Source organism: Chiloscyllium punctatum, chromosome 7 (genome assembly GCF_047496795.1).
Source record: "Chiloscyllium punctatum isolate Juve2018m chromosome 7, sChiPun1.3, whole genome shotgun sequence".
Lineage (NCBI taxonomy): Eukaryota > Metazoa > Chordata > Chondrichthyes > Orectolobiformes > Hemiscylliidae > Chiloscyllium > Chiloscyllium punctatum.
Window position 1 is genome coordinate 36,254,800 of NC_092745.1, and position 22,621 is coordinate 36,277,420.

A 22,621-nucleotide genomic window follows, 5' to 3' on the forward strand; every position below is an offset into this window, starting at 1 on the left:
TCCATGCTTCTCATACTCAATTTGGAGAAAATTTATTTCAACAAGATATTGCTTATGCTCACAAAATTAAAAAGGGTATTTTAAAAGAAAATCTGGAAATAAAAGGTTGGTGTCAGTAAAAGTGTCCACAAAGATGTTGAGCAGCCATAAAAACCCAACTAATTCATGGAGGGACTTTGAAGAAGGAAATCTTCTGCCCACAACTAGTTTGGCATATGTGACTACAGTATTATGGTAGCATGGATGGCATGCACACCATACCTACCAAGCATTGACCATCTCTTGCAATCCTTTTGATATGAAATGGTATTATCATCACTGCTTCCCTCACAATTAACACATTAGAGTTCCCCTCGACCTGAAACTGAACCGGATCAGTTATACAATACTGTGTCAACAAAACCAGGTCAGAAGCTGAAAATTCTTCACTAAGTAACTCACTTCCTGTCTCCCCACTACCTGTCCAAGAATCATAACAGCAAATAGAATGTAGCAACCTGCTTGATCAGCATCACAGTCACCAATCTATACATTCACGTCCTTCACCAATAAACAGTGAGAGCTATGTGCACTATATGATGCACTGCAGGAACTCACTCAATTCCTTCAACAGCATCTTCAAAGCCTCTGACCTCTACCACCTAAAAGGAGTAGATAACATGGTAACACCATTACTTGTAAGTTCCTCTCCAAGCCACACAACACCCTGACTTAGCAATATACCATTCCTTCACTACTATAGGATCAAAATCCCAGGTACTCCTTTCCTGTCAGCATTGTGGTTGTACCTGTAGCAGGTGAACTACAGATGTTTGAGGAAATGGCTCACTATCACCTTCCGAAGTGCAATGAAGGATGGACAACAATACTGGCCTTAACAGCAGCGAAGAAATCCATTGAAGTAATTTGTTTAAAATCGGGACCCGTGGGTTAGGACAACAGTCTTGCATCAATCTGTTCCAGAGCCCTGAACTCCAAACCGAACAGCACTTGCGAGTTGATATGTTTATATTGACCAAGCAGCCTGCAGTAGCTCAAGGCAGCTCAGCACCATGACCATTTCGGGAATGAGGGATAGTAAATAAATACCAGCATTACCGCAAACATCCCAAATTCAAAGAACAAAGTTAAAAATTCAAAAAAAAGTCAAAATTACATTCATTCTACTCATTCCAAACAGTGATAAGGGGAAAGATGATGTGAATACCTAGATTCTGCACAACAGCCTCACTGCAATGAGAAAAGACAACAGCTTTCCCCCTTCTCCTGAAAGTATTACTAGAAGTATCTGCACATTCTTACACTGCATTTTTGAAAGGCTATTCAGCTTAACATCACTGCATAGGTCAGCTACTCACTTTTTCTGGTGCTCCAACCAGGCCAGCTCTGCTTTGGTCTTTTCCTTCAAGGCTCGTTCTCTCAGCTTGAGGAGTGACACCTGGTGCTGTGCACGCATCTCCTCCTCCTCCATGTATTGTCGCACCATCTCCATGGTGAATTTAGAGAAACTGTCTTGTCCCCCAGAGAAGGGCATGCTCAAATCATGCTGAATAGTGAAAGACAGGAGGACAAACAGTACAGAGTGAGGTGATCTGGATCCCCTGACCCAAGGAAACTTGCCCCATAATCCACGAAAACTCAGGACTGAGTGCAGACAACAACAACAATTAAAAGTAGTTGGAGTATCATCAGACATGCCAATCATGCTGCATCACAAGTGATCCCATCAAACTATCCCAATATTTATCAGGATGAGTAAATGCTGACTGTCTCATTTCATCATCTGTGAAACACATTAAGACTGGCGAAGTCCCTCATACCGATAATTTTCTGATCAGGACTCCAGTTATGGATTTGCTGCCAGGTTCTGATAAAAAACCAAAAACAGAATAGGGGTTGCACATACAGAGAATAAGGGTGTCATGGTTACATCAACATTAACCAGGAGGAGGCTATTTAGCTTCCTGAGCCTATTCCACCATTCACCCAAATCATGGTAATCTTCAACAGCATGACAAACCCCTGTCTTTGTCCCATAATCCTTCAGCATTTTGGTTAAAAATCTACCAATCTCGGATTTAAAATTTGTAACTGATTTCACATCAATCACTCTTTGTGGAAGGGAGTTTCAAACTTCATCCATTTGTGTGTGCAAAAGTGTTCCACAATATCACACCTCAATGTTCTGACTCTCACAATTTACCTATTCAATCTCTCTTCTTAAATTAAGCCTTGGAGCCCAAGTATCACTTCAGTAAGTCTACATTGCACTTCCACCAAGAGTGATACTCTTCTTAAGCCATGGTGCCCAGCCCTGACGGCTTGGATTGACTAGGTTTTGAACTGCTGAAGGATGATTTCTAATCCTTTGTTTTCGAGTCTTCTTTGGACATAAATGTCAACATTCCACTGGCCCCTTGATCACTTTTCTGAGCCTGTTTGTGACATTTTCATGAACTATATACAGCTGGTTCACCCCCATCAAGTTTCTTTGAACTCCACTGTCTCGCGATTTTCACAATCAAGAAATATCCTATTTTGATTCAACCTCTCACTTGCCGACACAAACTCATCTGTAGATTTTTCATTTACTTAATCTATCAAGATTGCTTTCTGATTTTATGCTTCCATCTACCGAGACTCGAGATCGCTGCTAATCTGTAGAGGCCCCAAATTTTGAATGTGGCTTTCCTTTCATTATGAATAGTGAATAGATAGGGCACCAACATAGATCCATGCAGAATATCACCAACCATATTCTTCCAATTAGAATATCTCTTATTATCTGCACAAATGTCTTTTGTTCAAATCAATTTCATCTGCAAGCTCCACTTTTCTTTTGCATCTTATTACCCCCACCTTTAATGGACAGTAGAAAGTTGTAAATTCAGGGACATTCTTAGCAGTCAAATTTAGCTTGTGTTTACCTGACCAGGTGAGCAAGGAATCCCAGTAAATATTAATCTCTGTCTTCACTACATGGTAACTTGATGACAAAGATTAACAATGCAAAAGATTTATTCCTCTTCAAGGTTTCTTAACTCTGGCAACATTGTTAGTGAGTGGTACTTATCTTTTAAAAAAAAAAGCCCCTGCCCAACACTTGCCTTACATTCGTTGCCCCAACTGCTCCTCATCCTCTCCATCGAAATCTCATAGCAAGATACCTAGAACATGGAGAGGAGCAACTAATCCAAGCACTGAAATCCCACTACTTGGCACCACCACTCACCCTTGGCTAACCCATGGGAGAACTCACTTTTACAGCTATTGAAGCCAATTGATCCTGCAGTATGTCCTCATCGGAATCATCCTGCTGGCTGTGTTTCTTCCCCATATTAAAGCAGCGATGGCTCTCTGATGGCAGAAGGAGACGGAAGGATTTCTCTTCAATCTCATCTTCAGTCACTGACTCATCTAACTTAAGGGAGTACTCAGTGGCAAGAGAAGCAGAGCCTGGAGAGACAATAAATGATTTACATTGTTCTTTGTTATTTTCCATTGCTCACTGAAAGATTTAAAACTTGAACATGAAGTTAAAGGCTGAGCTAGAATCCTTGGATTAGTTATCTGCTCAAGGAGCAGAGTTGGGTTGCAACTTTTTGATTCAACACAACTGTTATGTTGAATCACACATTGTATAAGGGGACATGAAGTTTCCTTATGCATAACCACAGATCCAAGGGTAACACAAGAAAGTTGGATTGAATAGCTTAAGCATATGACTGAATAAAGGAATCTTGAAATAAATCAGTGCAAGACATGTTCCTATTTGACCCACATATCCTTTGGGTATGGAAGGAGTGCTTACGGGGCAATTGATTTGGTTGATTTGAATCACCAAACTGAAGAGACACCATTCCCCATTTAAGTCATGAGATCAGTTGAAGGATGAAACATCATTTAGATTTGATGAAGTCTGTTTTTTTCCCACTTGTCGCACATTGAATGGGCTTCTTCCTCTTGGGGGACTGCAGGCTGTCGTGTGCAGTCATGGCTCGCGATTTACTGTCCCCCGGTGCATCCTCTCAAATTTTTAGTTGATGCAACTTTAAATTAATGGCTCCTGGGGTACGCTATATATTTATAGAAGGAGACTTTAATTGTCTCATGGACCCTGGGGTGGACAGGATGCCAAGGGGGCTGTTGGGTACACCTCTGCAGACTCGACAGTTAGTGGACTTTTGTGAGGAGTTGGGGCGAATGGATGTATGGAGGTGCCCCCACCCAAATGGGAGGGACTTTACCTTTTACTCCAACCCGCACAAGTGCCACACAAGAATTGAAATGTTCTTTGATCCGTCGGTTTGTCTGCCACTTGGAGCAAGTGGCAGTATATTTAGATGTTAAGATCAAAGGTGGTGCAGGAGACACATGACAATGGTGCACAAATCCATTTCTGTTGAAGGATGACAACTTGGTACAGTATATCACAAGGTAGTTCAGGGTTTTTTAGGTCTTCAATCAGGCTGCAGCCAGTAACCTATCAGTGCTCTGGGAGACCACCAATTTCACACTTGACAATAAGAAGGAGGCAGAGAGGAGAACAGTAGCTGATACTTGAGGCCAGGCTGAAGGCAGCCAAATCAGCATATTATTCCAGACCATCTGGGGTCAAATTGCAACGGGTCATGGCTCTCCGGGCTGCTCTGGACTCAGCGCTCACACAAGTGGCAAAGAGAGGGGTCTGCTTTGCAAAGCAAAGGCTGTTTGAATATGGGGATAAGCCAGGTGAAACCCTGACTTACCTGGCTAGGAAGGAAAGTGCTCCACAGTCCATTGTGTTTATCAGGGAGAGAACTGGCAATGTCACTCGTGAACTGAGGAAGATCGATGCCAGATTTCGGGAGTCCTATGCAGAGTTATACCGGTCAGAGGGCTGTGGGGATGGAGAAGTGAGAAGGGAATCCTCTTTTCAAAACTTGGACCTCCCTGTTATAAACGCAGATCCGGCCTCCCTTTTAAATGTACCTCTGACAGTACAACAGGTGCAAGAGGTGGTAAGGCAGCTCCAAGGTGTTAAGGCACCTGGTCCAGATTGATTCCCATGTGGATTTTAAAAGGAGTTCATACACATGTCAGCTGAACCACTGCTGGAGCTGTATACTCATTCCTATGGCCAGGACTGTCTTCTGCCCTCTCTTACAGAGGCTCATATTGCTCATATTTTAAAGAAAGGAAAAGACCCTGAGGATTGTGCATTGTATAGACCCATCTCGTTGTTGAACGTGGATTTTAAAATCCTATCAAAGGTGTTAGCTATGAGCCTGGAGAAGGTGCTGCCTGATGTTATAAAAGAGGAGCAGACGGGTTTTATCAAGGGCCGCAGCTCCTCCAACAACATCAGGCAGGTATTGAACATTGTGCAACTATGTCAGCAGAGAATGATTCCGGGTTTGGTGGTCTCCCTGGAGGCAGAAAAGGCTTTTGATCGGGTGGAATGGTCGTATCTCTTTGCTGTTCTAGATCATTTTAGTCTGGGAAGGGCCTTTGCCAGGTGGGTGGTAGTGTTATATAAAGACCCCAAGGTGGCAGTTATCACGAATGGGGTTAATCGAGCAATTTTCATGTGGGGAAGAACAGCTGACAGGGATATTCCCCTGTTACTGCTACTGTTTACCTTTGTACTTGAAGCACTGGCGGAGGCTGTCCAAAAAGACCCTGAAACAATGGCACCGACGGTGGGATTTGGGGAACAAAAATCATTCTCTATGCAGATGATGAGAGAGAAAAAGATCTGGACTATTTACACTATCCCTGCCCCTTCTTGATTGTATAAACCTCAACAAAAACGCTTCAGTCTCCAATGCTCCATGGGAAAAATGCTTCAACCTATTCAGCCTCTCCCTGTAACTCAGTCCCGGCAACATCCTTGTAAATCTTTTCTGCACTCCCTCAGATTTCACATCCTTCCTACAGAAAGGCGATCAGAACTGTATGCAGTATTCTAGACGAGGCCTCACCAATGTCCTGTACAGCTGCAACGTAACACTTCAACCACTACAGTCAATGTTCTGACCGATGAAGGCAAGCATGCCAAATGCCTTCTTCACCACCCTCTCTACCTGCAACTCCACTTTCAAGGAACTATACACCTGCATCCCGAGGTCTCTTTGTGCAGCAACACACCCAGGGCCCGACCATTAACTGTATAAGTTAGCGATTGGATGGAGAATTTTAAAAATGAGATTGGATAGGGAACTTTAAAAATGAAGGTGCTTGAACTACATGGAGGGAGAAATGTTTTCACTTGCGTAGCTGACCTGAATAGGAAGTTAACATGACTGGATCAAATCAGACATTCAAAACAAACCATTCTTCCCTGAGAAAGGTGACAACATGGAACTTGCTAGTACCAGGAATGCTTTAGTTGAATAGCATGAATGTGTTTAAGGGGAAATTGGATAAGTACCTCTGGGAGAAATATACAGAAGGATGCACTAATGGGATGAGACAAAGTGGGAGTAGACTCGCATGGAGACTAAATAACTGCACGAGTCTGTTGGGCCAAAAGGCACTTTTCCCTGCTGTAAAGTCTCTGCAAATGTGCTGCTGTCCTTCACTAAAGAACCATTTAATCACCAAATAATTTGGTCAAAAGGGGTCCCACTCGGGTATAAAAGAGAAATACAAGAGGCATCCCTTCGTAAGGTCACACAATTAACATCCATTACTGAAATTACTTCTGCTAAGACAGCGGTTTAATCTTCAGCTTCTCAGTGTCAGTGGAGTACAGAGTTTTAATTTGCGGTTTGGTGGATGTTGAGCTGGCAACATCAAGATCTTTACGGAGTTCAGCTTTGGTCTTCTTCACAAACTCATCATAGGACTGAAAGAAACATGGAGAGAAAGTGAAATCAAATATTGGGATTTAAAGTACACATGACACTATTTCGCCAACTGCACTGAATTCAATGTACTTCTGAATTTTTTTAAACTTTTGTGGCAACTAAGGAATAGTAGGCCTTGATTTTCAGCAGAGAGGACAAGTTTTCAATTCAACCAGAAAGTTGAAGATAAAGCCTTTGTCATTTGAAATAATAGAAAATTCAGATGTAGGATGCAGTGTTCATAGTCGTGATGCAGTGGTACAATATAAAACTGAACAGTTGCTAAACTGAAGCACTTACCAAAACATGGTCCACCCGATCACGTTTTCTCCTGTCAAATGTCTTCATCTTGTGCCAGTCTGTTTTCTGATATTGCTGTTCGTAGAATCCAAACAACTTCATAACCTTATTAGAAACGAAGATCTGTGGATAAAAGCACAGGAGAAATGGCAGTTGTTGCACACACCCTAAATACACAGACAAAACAACCCACAATCCATTATCCTTGCCCAAAACTGCTCGGCGAAGCTTTTGACTCTTGGGCCTTTGGACTCTTCCCCCATTCTGAATGATGTAAAATTGGATGAAACTCAAAGCATGTTCTTTGAAACAAAAATCTACAGAATGCTTGAAAATGTAATTATAATTGAAGTGAACAATATCAGTGAGATCCAAAAGCATAATCAAAACAACTTTAAGGGAATATGCAATTCTCCCAGAGTGTGAGAAGATTGGACATTTTACTTTGCCTCAGACCTAGACTGAGAAATGATTAATTATTCACTTAACGATTCACTGCATTACATGGTTCAGCACTTTGCCAACAACATCTTCTAAGAGGTCTCTGCCCAGGCAAATTCCAAAAATGTTCCGCCTTTATAAAAGACTGTAGGTAGATAACACAAGATCAGCGCTGTGGGAAGTCTCACCATAAACATTGGGGCTGACGCGGATTCATACAGCGGTCCCAGCATTTCAGTAAGGTCAAATCATTCTCAGTTTAATAGATGAGTTCATCTTAACTTCAGGAACTGAAGTTAAGAATGAGATGAAGTAATACATTGAGTGGATAAGAAAAGGAATTACACCTGAAATTGTAAGGTCCTAATCAGATCAGAGAAAAATGCCACAAAGTATTCAAACAGACAGGCCATTTAAAGTGACTGATATGGCCATTAAAAGAAACCTGGCTCTTCCAACTGCACACAAACAACTTAAGCCACATTGAGTTGCATAAGATCTTAGAATATTTTGGTCAATTTTGGGAACCTCAACACATTACAAATTCAGACTGAAAAGTGCAAACTTTAAGGCTTTCTTCATCTGAAAATTATGGAGTGACCTGTGGAAGATAAGATTCTGGAGAGTTTTAAGATGATTAATAATCATATAGTGTATTATCAACCAATGGAAAAACAGAGATGATACAGAAGAATTCAAAAAATGAGTGACTGAAAGAGACACCATATATTATGTAAATAGAAACAGAAAATATAGTTTCTCAGAGTGGGCAAAGTTGTGACAGATGGGATTTAATGAATAACAGGATGATGATGATGATGATAAATTAATAATGGGAGAGTACAAACAGTGGAGGATAAAGTGGTTTGGACTTTTAGGGAAGGGGCAAAATGGGAAATTGAATTCAATGCAATCATCAGAATGTTTTTAACATGCTCTGTTATACATCTCCTCAATCAGAGCTGCTGTGGAGCACTATTAACCCATATCTTTCTTGCTTAACGGAGAAAAAATAAGTTTGTGTTCAAATGCAAAAGCTGGATCTCACCTCACAAGAAAGTCTTTTGCTCACACTCTCTACATCTTTCTATTTATTATTCTCAAGATAGTCTGGGGGTATTTGTAGATCTCCTGGATCGTGGCCAAGATCCTACAACTTCCTCAGCCGCTGCATGAACCATCTTCTCAACCTCTAAAGCATCATGATGTACAGCAAAATTAGGTTCCCTTTGGATTTTCAGAGGCACATCCTTCAGAGACTGGACCTCCTGCACTTTGCTACAGCGCAGCCCAAAGTCCTCATCAAACCAACCTTGGTCATCTATCAGGTCATCAAGTATCTCACGACTCAATTCCAACTCTGCCAGGCGTTTGGCCAATTCTTCCTGCCCACGTGTGACAAACATCAGGCTGCCTTGTTGCAAAGTACACAAACAATTGGTCAATCTAGAAACTGAAGGTCAGGAACAAAAACGATGGAATTCATTTCAAAACATTAAATGAACAATAAATGGTTTTAATAAACTGTGAAGTCAAAGCATGAAAACGGTAGACAAACAAACGAGAACCTTCTTTTTATATCTCAGAGTATGTCTGACGAGTTAGACACAGGCTGGAATTCATTTTATAGATAAACACAAATATCGACAATCAGAAAAGCATGTATCAGTTTAGTCAGGATGTTGCTGTGTCAAATCAAAGTGACCCAAGCTCCTCTTTCCGTGATTTCCTACACTGAATGCTCAGAAAGGAATGGACAGTATGAGCACTTGTCAAACACTTTCATGAAAAATGCTACTAATTCAATGAATGTTAATATGTGCAAACCATAAACAGTTCTGTTCTTCTAATCAGACAATCATTCAGTCTCTAGACTTTGCTTCAGAACACTACAATGGAAAAACAGTGTGCACACTAAAAAAGCCAGAGATTGAAAAGCATGATTCAAAACTTAGTTTAAAAGATCCTCTTTAAAAACACTGCTTTCCTTTAATCAAAGGACAGAAAAATGCAGGAGGAAAAGGGTTTGGAATTTCAATAGCAATCTTTCAGTTCTGAACTCAATAATTACACAGTGGAAATGGTCACTAAATCCTTGAGAAATAATCAGGCTACTCATACATATTTTGAGAATTGATGGGCAAGGTAGAAAACACCGAGACACCAGAAATTTTAAGAATATTCGCCACAGCTCGATTTTATCACCCACAAATATATTTAACAATTTATCAAGATATTCCTCACAACAGTCTTTTGGTAAAGGGTCCTTGGTAAAGGGGAACACTCAGGGTAATTTCTGAAAATGATGACCTGCAACATGTGCCTGAAAAAAGTGGAGTTGTATTTTGACATATTGTCTGGGAAATAATGATAATCCTATAAGTATGTTAAAACATGGTATTTACAGGTCAAGGACAAGGATCTGAAGATAATACTTCCTCCTTATCATCTCTTTCAAATGTGTCCAATGGGATATCAGTCTTGTGTTCCTCCTCTAGATCCTTGGGAGGTGACCTGGGCCAGGATTCAAGATCCAATTTGAACTGTAATCATTGATTAGTAAGCCAAGCCTTCTCAGCTACAGACTTTGTGATTTCTTGCAATTGTTCAATAGTGTCCTTGACAAAGGAAGATAGTATTATATCAACCAAAGAATTGGCCTTTGAATCACTGCTCTTCAGATCATCTCCTTTAAAGTCTTCACTGTCCTCACTATTGTCCTTGGGTTCCTCTGTTTTAATGTCCATGTGCTCCTCATGAATTTCCTCAGATTGAGGCTCGAGGAATGGTACTTTAAATTGAGCCTCGAATTGGTCCTTTTCCCTGTTCAGTATATCCAACAGAGGAGTTGAAGAGATCTCATGGATATTTAGTGAAAAGTCCTCCCTTTGTGTACTGGAAGGACACACAGACACATCAGCGTTAATATTGGTTCTGTCTCCAGTGCTGCCTTGGATGCCTTCTCTCTGAACACATCCGTCCGTTAATGTTTCCTTCACTCTTGTCTTTATTCAAGTTTGCCAATCGGTCCTCCTTACCAGACTTGGGCAAGCTCTCTTACGTTTTGTTTGAGAAAGTCTATAGCCTTAAAACTTGTCCTGAAACTTTTAGACTAAAATGTAATGTTGAATTATAGAACACATTTGCTGTCCACCAGAAAATAGAGAGGCAAGAGGGTAAGGCAATTAAGAACATTTTCCTGAGCATTAGTGAATTTGCACGAAGAGGACACCAAGTGATAACATTCACAGCTGTCCCTTTGTGAAATTAATAACTTGGTATCAATTAACTTCTCTCCCGAATTATTGTCCTTCACTGTTATCTGTCTCATTTAGAACAAGCAGTGCTTTTGTTAACTTTTTGTCCAAAGAAAGCCTGTTGTTGACAGTTCAGCATATGTAAACATTCGTATAACGGTAGCCTGTTTGTGATAGTACAACTGAGTAACCTGCCAGGGCTCTTGAAGGAAGAGCGATATCCTACTCTCCTGGGTTTTTAGAATCCAGTCAGCCTGGCTTATAGGTGTCAGTGTTATGTTGTAACAGTGATGCTATTAGTAAATTAAGGGGATGACTAAAATTAAACTTAACTGTCTGGAAGAGGTTTTGGTTTTATTCCAGACTTCCAAAAGTACTCCAGGATGAACCGAGAGGGTTACAGGTTGAGTTCACAAGGGATTCCCTGGGCAATCTCAAATCTGTACTTTAACAATTGGGTGCTGCAAGCAGGGTTCCAACAAGGGATATGTTTGAATGAAACTGGAAAAGAGGAGCTTCACCTAAGGGTCGGACTTGAGACCAATGGGTCCACAAGGTAAGATTATACCTCGATTGCTCTCGGTCTGCACCTTTGTGTGCCGCTTCCACCATTTCATTCTCACGGTACCTGGACGGAACCCTAAATGAGATCGTTTAAATAGGTACTAAAAACAGAATCTTGTGGGGTTAGAGGCCCCTGTGTTTTGTGGGGTTGGAGCCCCTGTAGATCAGTAGTTCTGTGAAGATTTAAATAGGATAAATATGGGTGCACATTAAAAGTGAACAAGGAATTTGGGAAAAAAGGGAAGTAAACAGAAAGAAGCCATATCAGCATGGAAAAAGGTAGATAGGGAAAAATAGGAAAAAGCCAAGCAATCATCGTGGAGACAAAACTGTATTAAAAGGGGAATTAGTCCATTAACTGAGGAAGGATCTGAACTAGATTGGACAGAACTAAAATGCAAATGTGAAGCACATGATTTAGAAGCAGAACTGGAATTGGCTAGGGAGAAAATACAACAAAGTAAAGATTCAGAACCTATGCTGAAATGTCAGGGGCCCCAAACAAAAGGGAAACCGGTGAATAAACAAGAGACTGCAGCTGTAGCCGCGCACAACCAGACTGACGACAAAGACAGTTCCTTATACCCCACCTTTCCCAAAGACCCGTTACTAAAGAATCCTGATCAATCTGTGGATGAGGAATGGGACACTGATTCTGAGGAGGAAATATTTTACGCCTCCCGTCCTGTCAGCCGACTTCCTCCGGGACCCCCTCAAAATTCACCCACAGTACGGCCAAGGCAAACACACTGCATAAAACAAAACATTGCCTGAACTCCCCTCTCCACTCTGAGGATGAATGTGCCAAGGGCCATGCACGTCCCCCAATGAATCATTTGTCCCTGTGCATTAGGAGTGCTACAATTGCACTGATAAGTGAACTTAAGGCCACTGATTTTGATCAAATTTAACTGCTGCTTTTAAAACCAGCTCGTACACCAGATGGTGAAAGGAATTGATGCCCTGCTGAAAGAACCGAAACCTTGCTAGTTTTTCAAAAAAGAAGTATTTCCGTTCGACTTTAAAACAACCAGAAGTGCAAGTTGAATTCAAACTAATACAATTTAAAATTCCAATGAGAAGGATTAGGCCAATGTACAGGCTGGCAATTCCAACCCTGCCTCCTAATTAGTATTTACAGACAGTCTGTGGCATTCTACTGGTACCGTGGATTCACAACATCCCAATGGATCTTGGGGTCCTCCTCTGTATCCTCCCCAACAGTCCACGATGTCCTTTACTCCCTATACATCCTCTCACTAGTCTTCACTTCCTCCCCAGCCCCTCGAGTTCCCCAACAATCACACATTTGTTTCAACCGTAATCAACCTGGACATTGGTCCAAGAACTGCCCTTTGCCAAGGCAGCCTCCGGTTGATCACTGGAGTGGAAGCAGCTGGCAACCTCTTGGTCACCCTCCCCAGGGACCTCAGCAGGTTTGCCCTTTTATTGCACAAAACCCTTTTCTATCCTTGACACCTGTGCTACAGCGGTTCTTACCCCAGCAACACGACTCCTCTTGGTGCCCTGTTGCCTATTACTCCACTAAGATTGACCCTGTTTGCTCAGGGTATGCCTTCCTGCACCCAGATTCTCCCCACTATCCATCCTATGGTATTGGCTGCCTCTAATATAACTTTACATCAAAATGTAGAAGTCTGTACCTCGCATTCCGCGGTATCCTTGCTTACTTCTAAACATACTCAACACCTAACTGTGGCTCATCTAAGTTGCTATGAGATTTCATTACTTCAGAATCCACTTCTCCCCTTTAAATACTGCTGTAACATTAACCACGCTACATTCGATGGTTCTTCTTCTATATCTCCAGAGGGCAAACACATGTCAGGATATGCGATTGTAACTTTGTCCCATACAACAGAAGCTTATTCCGTTGATCCACCCTGCTCCGCCCAGCAAGCTGAACTCCTTGTTCTCACTTGTGCCTGCATACTTGCTGAAGGAAAGTCAGCTCATATCTATACCGATTCCCTTTGGATGTCCCCATGAAGAACTCTGGCAGCAGCACAGCTTCCTTACCTCATCAGGAACCCCGATCCTCAATGCTGCCTATGTTGCTAATCTCCTCAGTGCTAGTCAACTTCCCTTTCAATTGGCAATTATCAAATGTTCGGCTCACTCCTCCGATGCTGCCAATGTCACTAAAAGCAACAATGCCACTGACATAGCTGCTGAGAAACCAGCTTTTGAGCAGACATGGTTACTCAACTGACGAATCAGAAACCAAAGGGAGACTCTCCGATTTCCTCTTCTGACACCTAGAAAAATGCCTGACCAAGAAAAAATTCGGATCCATCGGGGGACGCCTCTGATTAGGGAAAACAAAAGTGGATGAACCATGGTTGTTATGTAAATAGCTACAATAAGCTTTGGGTTACGCTGGTAGAATAGATATGTCTGCCCAATTCACTTCTGCCTATTCTAGTTGATTATGTTCATACACATACACATGTGGAGGAGGAGGGAAAGGTGGACAGAATTCTCCAAACTTGGTGGAATCCCCATCTGCAAGAAAAAGCAAAACAAGCAGCTTCAAATTGCCAAATTTGTCAAAACATTAATCTCGGGAAAGGAGTGAAGTGTCCCCCAGGTGAATTGCCCTTGCCAAGTACACCTTTTGACACTATCCAGTGAGACTTTAGACAGTCACCTAGATGCCATTGTTATAAGTATTGCTGAGTGGGAATCAATGTATTTAATAAATGGGTGAGAGTTTATCCCTGTACTGACTGACAACAACAACTACTTGTAAAATTCTGTTAAGGGAAATCATACCCAGATGTGGAATACCATTAACGGTCTTTTCCGATAATGGCTCCCACTTCTGTGCGGAGCTAACCAAGCCACGATGTAAAAGTTTGAATAAGAGTCAGAAATTCCATTGTGCCAACCATCCCCATGCAGCGAGAATTGTAGAAAGAGCCAATTGTAATTTAAAAGGTCAGCTAAGCAATTGGTAGAAGAAATTGGCCTTCATTGGCTGCAAGTACTCCCAAATGCTCTTTTTAATATGAGAAAACCATGACATAGAAAAAGACGGGATTCTCGGTGGCTGGACTGATATATGGAAAGTCCCTGAGGACTCCCTGGTCTGCACCATTAACTCCCCAACACTCTATTGATGGGCATGTCACGGCGGAAGAAATGCACACGTACCTGATTAAGCTGACCAAAGCATTGCAGTCGCATCAACAGGTCAAAGCAGCCTATCGAATACCAGAGAAGGAAGAAGAAAGAGCTCCAGCGTTTAAAAACATCAACCCTGGTGACTACATACGATTGAGAGACTTTAATCATCAAAAATTGGGCCCTTGCTGGAAAGTCCTTATCAAGCTCTTCTGACAACTGATACTGCAGTAAAAGTAGAAGGATGTTCAACATGGGTCGACAAAGGACACAGCAAGCGTGTATCCCCCTCACAGTCCTGTGTTAGTACTGATCCAGGTATCCGACGAAAACCGAACCCAAGTACATACGTCCAGATGTAACCGACCCATCTGTGATATCTCAGACTGGCTAAACTCCAATGTAACTGTATAAGTGAAACCTGTACTAATACCATTGGAAGTTATCAATGCAGCTGCCCAGCTGAAGCTCAGTTAAACTGCTCACATTTTGTATCCAAATATCACTCTCGACCTTATTGTCATTCTCGCAACACTTCCATGCCAGCCATCATGAGATGGCACAATTCCATAACCTCAGCCACTCCATCAACCAAAAACTGTTACTTTGAAATGTTTGTCTGTTCCCCACTCAAAATGAACCATACAGATTGCAGTATTGAACACATAGTACCGAAATCACCAAACCCTCAGGCACCTATTCCCATGAGACAGACAACTTATGCTTCTCGATGGCATCTTCTCCCGTCCGACCTACCACCACTGACAGAAATACCTTTACACAGGTCCCTCAATTATCCGAATATCGGATTATCCGAAGGTGATCATAAGATCCCAAAAGAAACATTACGTCAAAGAGTGGTTTCAACCCTGATCACATCTTCTGTTTACAGGTACAATGATTAAAAGCAAACTCAGCTCACTGAAATGCTGCTGAGGACAGTCCTGACTAGTCCAGGCACCATCTTCAAATGACCGACCTCCTGCCCTCTCTCTCGCCCCCAACACTCTCCCTGGAGTTCTACACAGGGGTGAACCCCAAACCCTCCATCCCCAGATTATCGCTCCAACATTGCCCTGTACAGGGCAGAGGCGGAACCTGTCAAAAGGTTGTGCGCTATTTGGAGACTTATCCCACAAAGGCAGCAGCAGTCTTCCTGTTGGTGCACAGTCCGGCTGCTCCACGGGAAGGGGTGGTTGGGGGGGGGTGTGTGTGGAGGGGGGAGGGCGTGCTCAGGGGTTTGGACGGTAGGTAGGGATCGACAGGAGTGCAGGGTTTGGTGAGTGGGATTGGGGCCGGGCGGTGGGGCGTGGACAAGGTTGGGGGTGGCAATGGGGCTGCTGGGTGAGATCGGATGGGGTTGGAGTTGGGTGGAAGACAGGGTTAGGGTTGGGCAGGCGGGTTCCCACGTGCAATGTGCTTTTGCTCAGTCTCCTGAATGGGGAACAGACTTCACAGAAAACTCCGCGCCCCAGAGGAAATCAATTAACCAAATAATCAATTAGCCGAATGAAATAGCGCCTGCCCATCTCGTTCGGATAACTGAGGTTCCTCTGTATACAGTTCCTATATTCAGTAGCTACTGTAATTAAGACGACAAGCTGGAAAGATGAACAAAGACCAAAAATACTACGCACTCCCAATCTCCCATCTGTTACAAATGGTTTCTTTATTCAAGCTAAACCCCTGATCCATGTGTTATTTGCTCACTCTTCCATCATCCTGATGTCCAGTGTATAAATGGGACTCACACCTTATGCAACCCCTCACTTATGCTGAAAAAACCCATTCGGTAGAAGTAGCACATCGCTGTGTGAAGTGCACTGACAAACATCAAGGATTCAACGTTAACGTTGTTTCGCTGTTAGAATGGTGTGTTGAAAGAACTTCCGGTACCCACTGTGTAAAAAGGTTATCAAAGACACTGGTCATACTCCTGCTCTTCATCCATTAAAACACTTGGACAATCAAACGTTTGATAGCACCCCCTGTTTACAAGATTCAGCTCTCGCCCTGAGTGGACTCATCATTCACTCACAGAAGTGCACCTTTGGAACTCCTTTTAGCCTTCACTGGCAATGTGAAAACAAAGGCTACCCATATTTACCCAATGACTGGTATGAATGTTGTGCCCCAGTATAAAATTTACCACTTTTTACCCTCCACCATGAAGTACCTGAGGTAGATGATGAATAGAATGCCTACCAACATGTGAAGCAATACAGAACAAAAAGGAGAGGAAAAACAAATGGGACTTAGACAACTTCTTCCATCAACAAACCTGGTGATCCAAGTTGCTGGGAGGACTTATTCCTGGCTGGGATGTTGAGATGGCCCGAGATCATATAAGTGACCATGCATACGACATCGAAAAACTTGCCAACTCAACTGCCCACACTTTGAAGCTGGTGAACAAAGAGTTACAGGAGACCCGGATGGTAACACTTCAGAATTGGCTCGTGCTAGATTTCCTCCTTGTTAAAGGAGTCGCTTATGCTGTTATTGGCCCGCAATGTTGCCCCGACATCAATGGTGGCTCTGAAGACGTTTTGGACAACTTAGATGTTATCAACAAAATGGGTCAAGATGCAGGGAAGACACCTGCCACACCATCGTCCGATCCATATGGATGGAGTATTACTTGCTGGCTTTGGTCGCTGTGTGGAATGTACTGATAGTCCCCAGTCTCATCCTAGGAATATACAGTGTCGTCCACTTAGGCATGGAATGGACCATACATTGCTTTTCGCCTAAGCCAAAGATGAATCTTGTTAATCGACCCTTGTCTATCCCTGTAGCTCCACGTCCGAATGTCTATGCTGAAATCCAGTATCTTTCTGACTCTGATCCTCTGGACAATGACTCGCAAGAGGAAGCACTCAATTATTGAGAATACAAATCGACTGAATGGACTAATTATACTTGTATAAGCTGTGTAGTTGTCATGAAATGACAAAAGGAGGGAATGAGAAAGTTTATAGCCTTAAAACTTGTCCTTAAACATTTTGACTAAATGTAATGTTGAATTATAGAACACATTTGTTGCACAGTAGAAAATAAACAGGACAGCCGGGGAGGTGCCAGGCCACAAAAGGGGGAACCCAGGATGTGCAGAAGATAAAAACATCTGTCCTCACCAAGTGGTAACAGGATGCTCCAAGGCAATTAAGAACATTTGCCTTAACAGCAATGAATCTGTGTAAACAGGAAACAGAGTGATAACATTCACGGGTGTTCACTTGTGAAATTAATGACAGTGTTTGATTCTGATCTCAGACTTGGTATCATCCTGCAAGCATGTCAAAAGCCTTGTAATTAATGGTCAGGTCGTATCAATTATACTGGATTCTTATTACCCTTGCAGGCTCGGCAGACAGAAAGGGAAAAACATTATTCTGTTATAGTCCCTAACCTGGGCGTTCAAAAAGACATTAGAGAGAGAATGAGTGAAGAACATTTTAAATGCTGAGATTGCCAAAGCCAATAGAAAATTAGCTCTTTGTGGTTTGGTTCAAATGCACGCTTACTTGCTGTGGATTCAATACAGAAAATAGGTGCAGGAATAGGCTATTCGGCCCTTCGAGCTAGCACCACGATTTATTACAGCCATGGCTGATTATCCATAATCAGTAACCTGTTCCGGTCTTATCCCCATCACCCTTGTTTTAACTTTAATTGCATTTTGGGACTTTATGATTATTTTGAGTAACCATCACTGATTTCGAAATGCAAACTCCGTAAAAGGTAATATTGATGAAGCTTTAACTTACTTGCTGTTCTTACAGACCAGGACTGCCCCACTGTCAATTCTAACGAGTCCGATCTTGTGTCCTACTTGAATTTGAATCACAACTCTGAAAAGAAAAAATGTCTAATTCGAAACAAATGAATCATTTAAAATACAACCTTACAGTAACAATTCAGCCTCAGGTTCAGAATGATTCTTTTCTTAAGATAAAGAGCAAGAGTCTGCTGCTAGCTTAAAAATTATTCTCACCCTAACATTGAAGAGATTCTGACACAATCTATGAAGAAGCCATTTTTTTACAGTCAAAGTTTGCCCTCCTCGCTAAGAAGCCATTTTGTAAAACATGATACCTGACATGCTTCTCGGCCTTTTGGCTCGGAATATGTGTCGTTCCTGAGGACCAGAGGAAGAGATTCTGCTCGAGTGTTGGAGGTTCGACGCAGCAGAAGCGTGCTGGCGGGGGAAAAACTGCGGGGGTCGTGTTGCGAGTCGTCGGAGCTGCTGGAGACCATCGCTGGATCGTGATTGGACGTTGGAGGATCGTTTGGTTGTGCTGACCTGCTCTTGGTGGATCTTCATGCTGGCTTCGGCCTAACGCCAATTCAGGGACCAGCCAACCTCTGAGCTATGGCCTCAGCAGCCACTCGCCGCCCGGGCCAGGGCATTCGGAACACAGTCAGGGTGACTGTGAAGAAGGTGGAGGAGCACACACCGGTGGATCGGACGGTGTTTGTGAAGAAAGTTCTGCTGGAGTGTTGCGGCCTTGCAGCTGCAGACGTGTACTGCCTGCAGGATTTCCCTGGGGCAGGCTACTTCGATGTGACCTTCAGAAGCGTGAAGCAGTGCGAACAGCTCCTGAAGGTCTTCAAGGAGAAGGAAGGGGAGCCGCTGTTCTCCATCTTGTCGGCGACGCCATTGTGTGTGCTTCCTGCACAGAGGAACCGGGTTGTTACAATCCATATGTACAACCCCTACGTTCCAGCGGCTGATGTCCTGACCTTCCTGGGAAGGTACGTCCAAGTCGAGGGAGAAGCCACCGATGTGATCGACCCCTTTGGGATCTGGACCAGTAAGAGGCAGGTCAAGGTAACTCTGAGGGCCGATGACAGTGGGAACATCCTCCACCCACCCTCGAGCTTCGCAATCGGAGGGAGCAGAGGCTACCTGACATATGCAGGGCAGCCCAAAGTGTGCCGAACCTGCGGGAAGTCGGGACACGTGGCGGTGGATTGCAAAGTGACCATCTGCAGGAACTGCAAACAGGAGGGTCACTTGACAAAGGACTGTCGGGAGGAAAAGAGCTGCAACCTGTGCGGGGAGGCGGGCCACATGTACAAGGCCTGCCCGAGACGAGGAGCCGCCACCTACGCACAGATGGCCGGAGGTGGCAACACGAGCCGCGGACCGACAAAGTCTAACGAGGTACCGCGAATCAGCAAAGGAACGGTGCCTGGAGGCACCCAGAAGGAAGGCAAAGTTGTAGAGGAGCAGGCAGCAGACAGCGGGGAGATGCAGCAGCCGACCCAAGCTCCTGCAAGACTGACGGAGGAAATGGAAGAGGAGGGATCAAAGGAGGCAGAGCAGTGGATTATCGTTAAAAACAGGAAAAGGAAACCTCTCGAGGGCCCCAAAGCCACCAAGCGAAGGGGGAAGAGACACCTCCAAGAGGAGGATACAGGCAGCTCCTCCGAGGGTGAGGACGGGCGCAAGAAGGGTCGCCTCCGGAGGAAGAGGCAGAGCGCCGTGGGGAGAAAGGAGGGCAACACCGCCCAAGAAGGAAAAGACGATCCCTCTGAGGGGATGGGTGAAGGCCTCCCCCTACCCGGTGAGAACCAAGGGGTACCCACCGGCCCACAGCTCCAGGGAACTGGGAGCAGCGTCCCAGTGACAGCCCTGATGTCAGATGGAGAACGGGGCGATGCGGACCCTGGGTCTGACACGATGACACCAGAGCGGGGAAATGACTCCAGCGTGGAGCCGGACAACTACCTCAGCCCTGGGAAGGTCCAGCAGTTTGCTGTCACCACGGGGATGCACGCAGCTACCCCACTGGAGCAAGACCAGAAGAAAATGGACACTGGTAACCCCGCAAACTGTTAAAATGGGGTTTAAAATTGCCAGCATAAATGTGCGTAGCATTAAAGCGGCTACGCGATGTGTTTCAACGCTGGCCTTCCTGGCCAACGTCAAAGCCGATGTCCTGTTTCTGCAGGAGTGCGGGATACCGCACCTCAGCAGTTACAGGAGATGGTCGAGCTTGTGGGCCCACGGGCCGTCAGTGTGGTCGGGGGGCAACGATAGCCGCGCCTCCGGCCTGGGTATCCTGTTGCGGGGAGGCAACTTCACCATCTCCGAGGTTAAGGAGGTGGTGGGCGGGCGCCTCCTCGTCGTGGACGTCAAATACAGAAACGCTCCCGTGAGACTAATCAACGTGTACGCCCCAGTGGGTAAGAGTGAACGGTTGGCCGTCCTGCAACAGCTTCCACTGCTGCTGGCTACGTCCAGGCCGGTCATTCTGGCCGGAGACTTCAACTGCATCATTGATGCGGATGGACGATCCGGCGGGGGGGACAGTAAACCGGACGCTACGTCCAGGGCCCTGATGGAAACGGTCAAAGACGCCAAGCTGCACGACGTCTTCAGCGCCCCTGCAGACGGAGCGCAGCGTAGATACACCTGGTCACGGGCAGACGGGTCTATCCGCTCAAGGATAGATTACCTGTTTGTGTCCCGAACGCTCTCGGTCAGATCCACCGACGTCAAGCCGGTGTTCTTCTCTGACCACTGCCTCCTGCTGGCCGACTGTCACCTACAGGACGAACAGCGGGCGGGCAAGGGAACGTGGAAACTGAACACTAAGCTGTTGACCCCGGGAAACATCGAAGAGCTCAAGAGGGATTACGCAGGTTGGAGAACCGTGAAGCCCCTCTTTGAGTCTCCAGCGGACTGGTGGGAAACGGTAAAAGGGAACATCAAGAGGTTCTTTATCCTCAAAGGTGTCCAGGAGGCGAGAGAGAGGCGGGGAAAACTGTCCCAGCTCCAGGAAAGTATGCAGAACCTGCTCCTGCTGCAGACGATGGGGGTGGATGTCACGGAGGACCTCAAGGAGGTGAAGGGCCAGCAAGCCTCGCTCTTTGCCTCGGAGGCCTCCAGGATAATCTTCCGGTCCAGGGTCCGCTCGGTGGAGCAGGACGAGACGTGCTCACGTTTCTTCTTCCAGAAGGTGCACAAAGAGAGCTCCGTGCTCAGCAGCCTGAAGAAAGAAGATGGCTCGGTAACGTCATCTCAGGCTGACGTCATGAGGATCAGCAAATCCTTCTACGCCAGCCTGTATGACTCGAAGCCGACCGACAGCGCGGCCTCCCAGTCGTTCCTGTCCTCTATCACGGAGGTCCTAGATGACGGAACACGAGAGAGGCTGGACCAGCCGCTATCTCTGGATGAACTGACCAAGGCCCTCGAGTCCTTCGAAAAGAATAAAACTCCCGGAAGCGACGGCTTACCGGTCGAGGTTTATTCCGCTCATTGGGACTTGATCGGCCAGGACCTGCTGGAGGTGTATGTCAGTATGCTCCGGGCAGGTACCATGAGTGAATCCATGAGGAAAGGCATCATCACCCTCGTCTACAAGCGGAAGGGGGAGAGGGAGGAAATTAGAAATTGGAGACCGATCTCACTGTTAAATGCAGACTACAAAATCCTGTCAAAGGTCATCGCCAACCGGGTCAGGTCTGCTCTGGGATCGGTGATCCACCCGGACCAAACCTGTGCTGTACCGGGCAGGAAGATCTCTGAGAGTCTCGCACTCCTCAGGGATACGATCGCCTACGTGCAGGACAGGGGGGTGGACACCTGCCTCATCAGCCTGGACCAGGAGAAAGCCTTTGACAGGATATCGCATACATATATGAGGGATGTCCTCTCCAAAATGGGCTTTGGGGAGGGAATCGGAAATTGGATCAGACTGCTCTACACCAACATTGTCAGTGCAGTCTCAATCAATGGGTGGGAATCAGATAGCTTCCCTGTAAGATCTGGAGTCAGGCAGGGATGCCCCCTCTCACCCGCCTTGTTTGTGTGTTGCATAGAGCCATTTGCCGAATCCATCAGGAAGGATGCGAGCCTGAGAGGGGTGACTATTCCTGGCAGCGGGGGCCTGCAGGTTAAGGCCTCCCTGTACATGGATGACGTCGCTGTTTTCTGCTCGGATCCGCTGTCCGTGCACAGACTCGTGTGCATCTGCGACCAGTTCGAACGGGCCTCGGGGGCCAAGGTAAACCGAGGCAAGAGCGAGGCCATGCTCTTCGGGAACTGGGCCGACCAATCCTCTATCC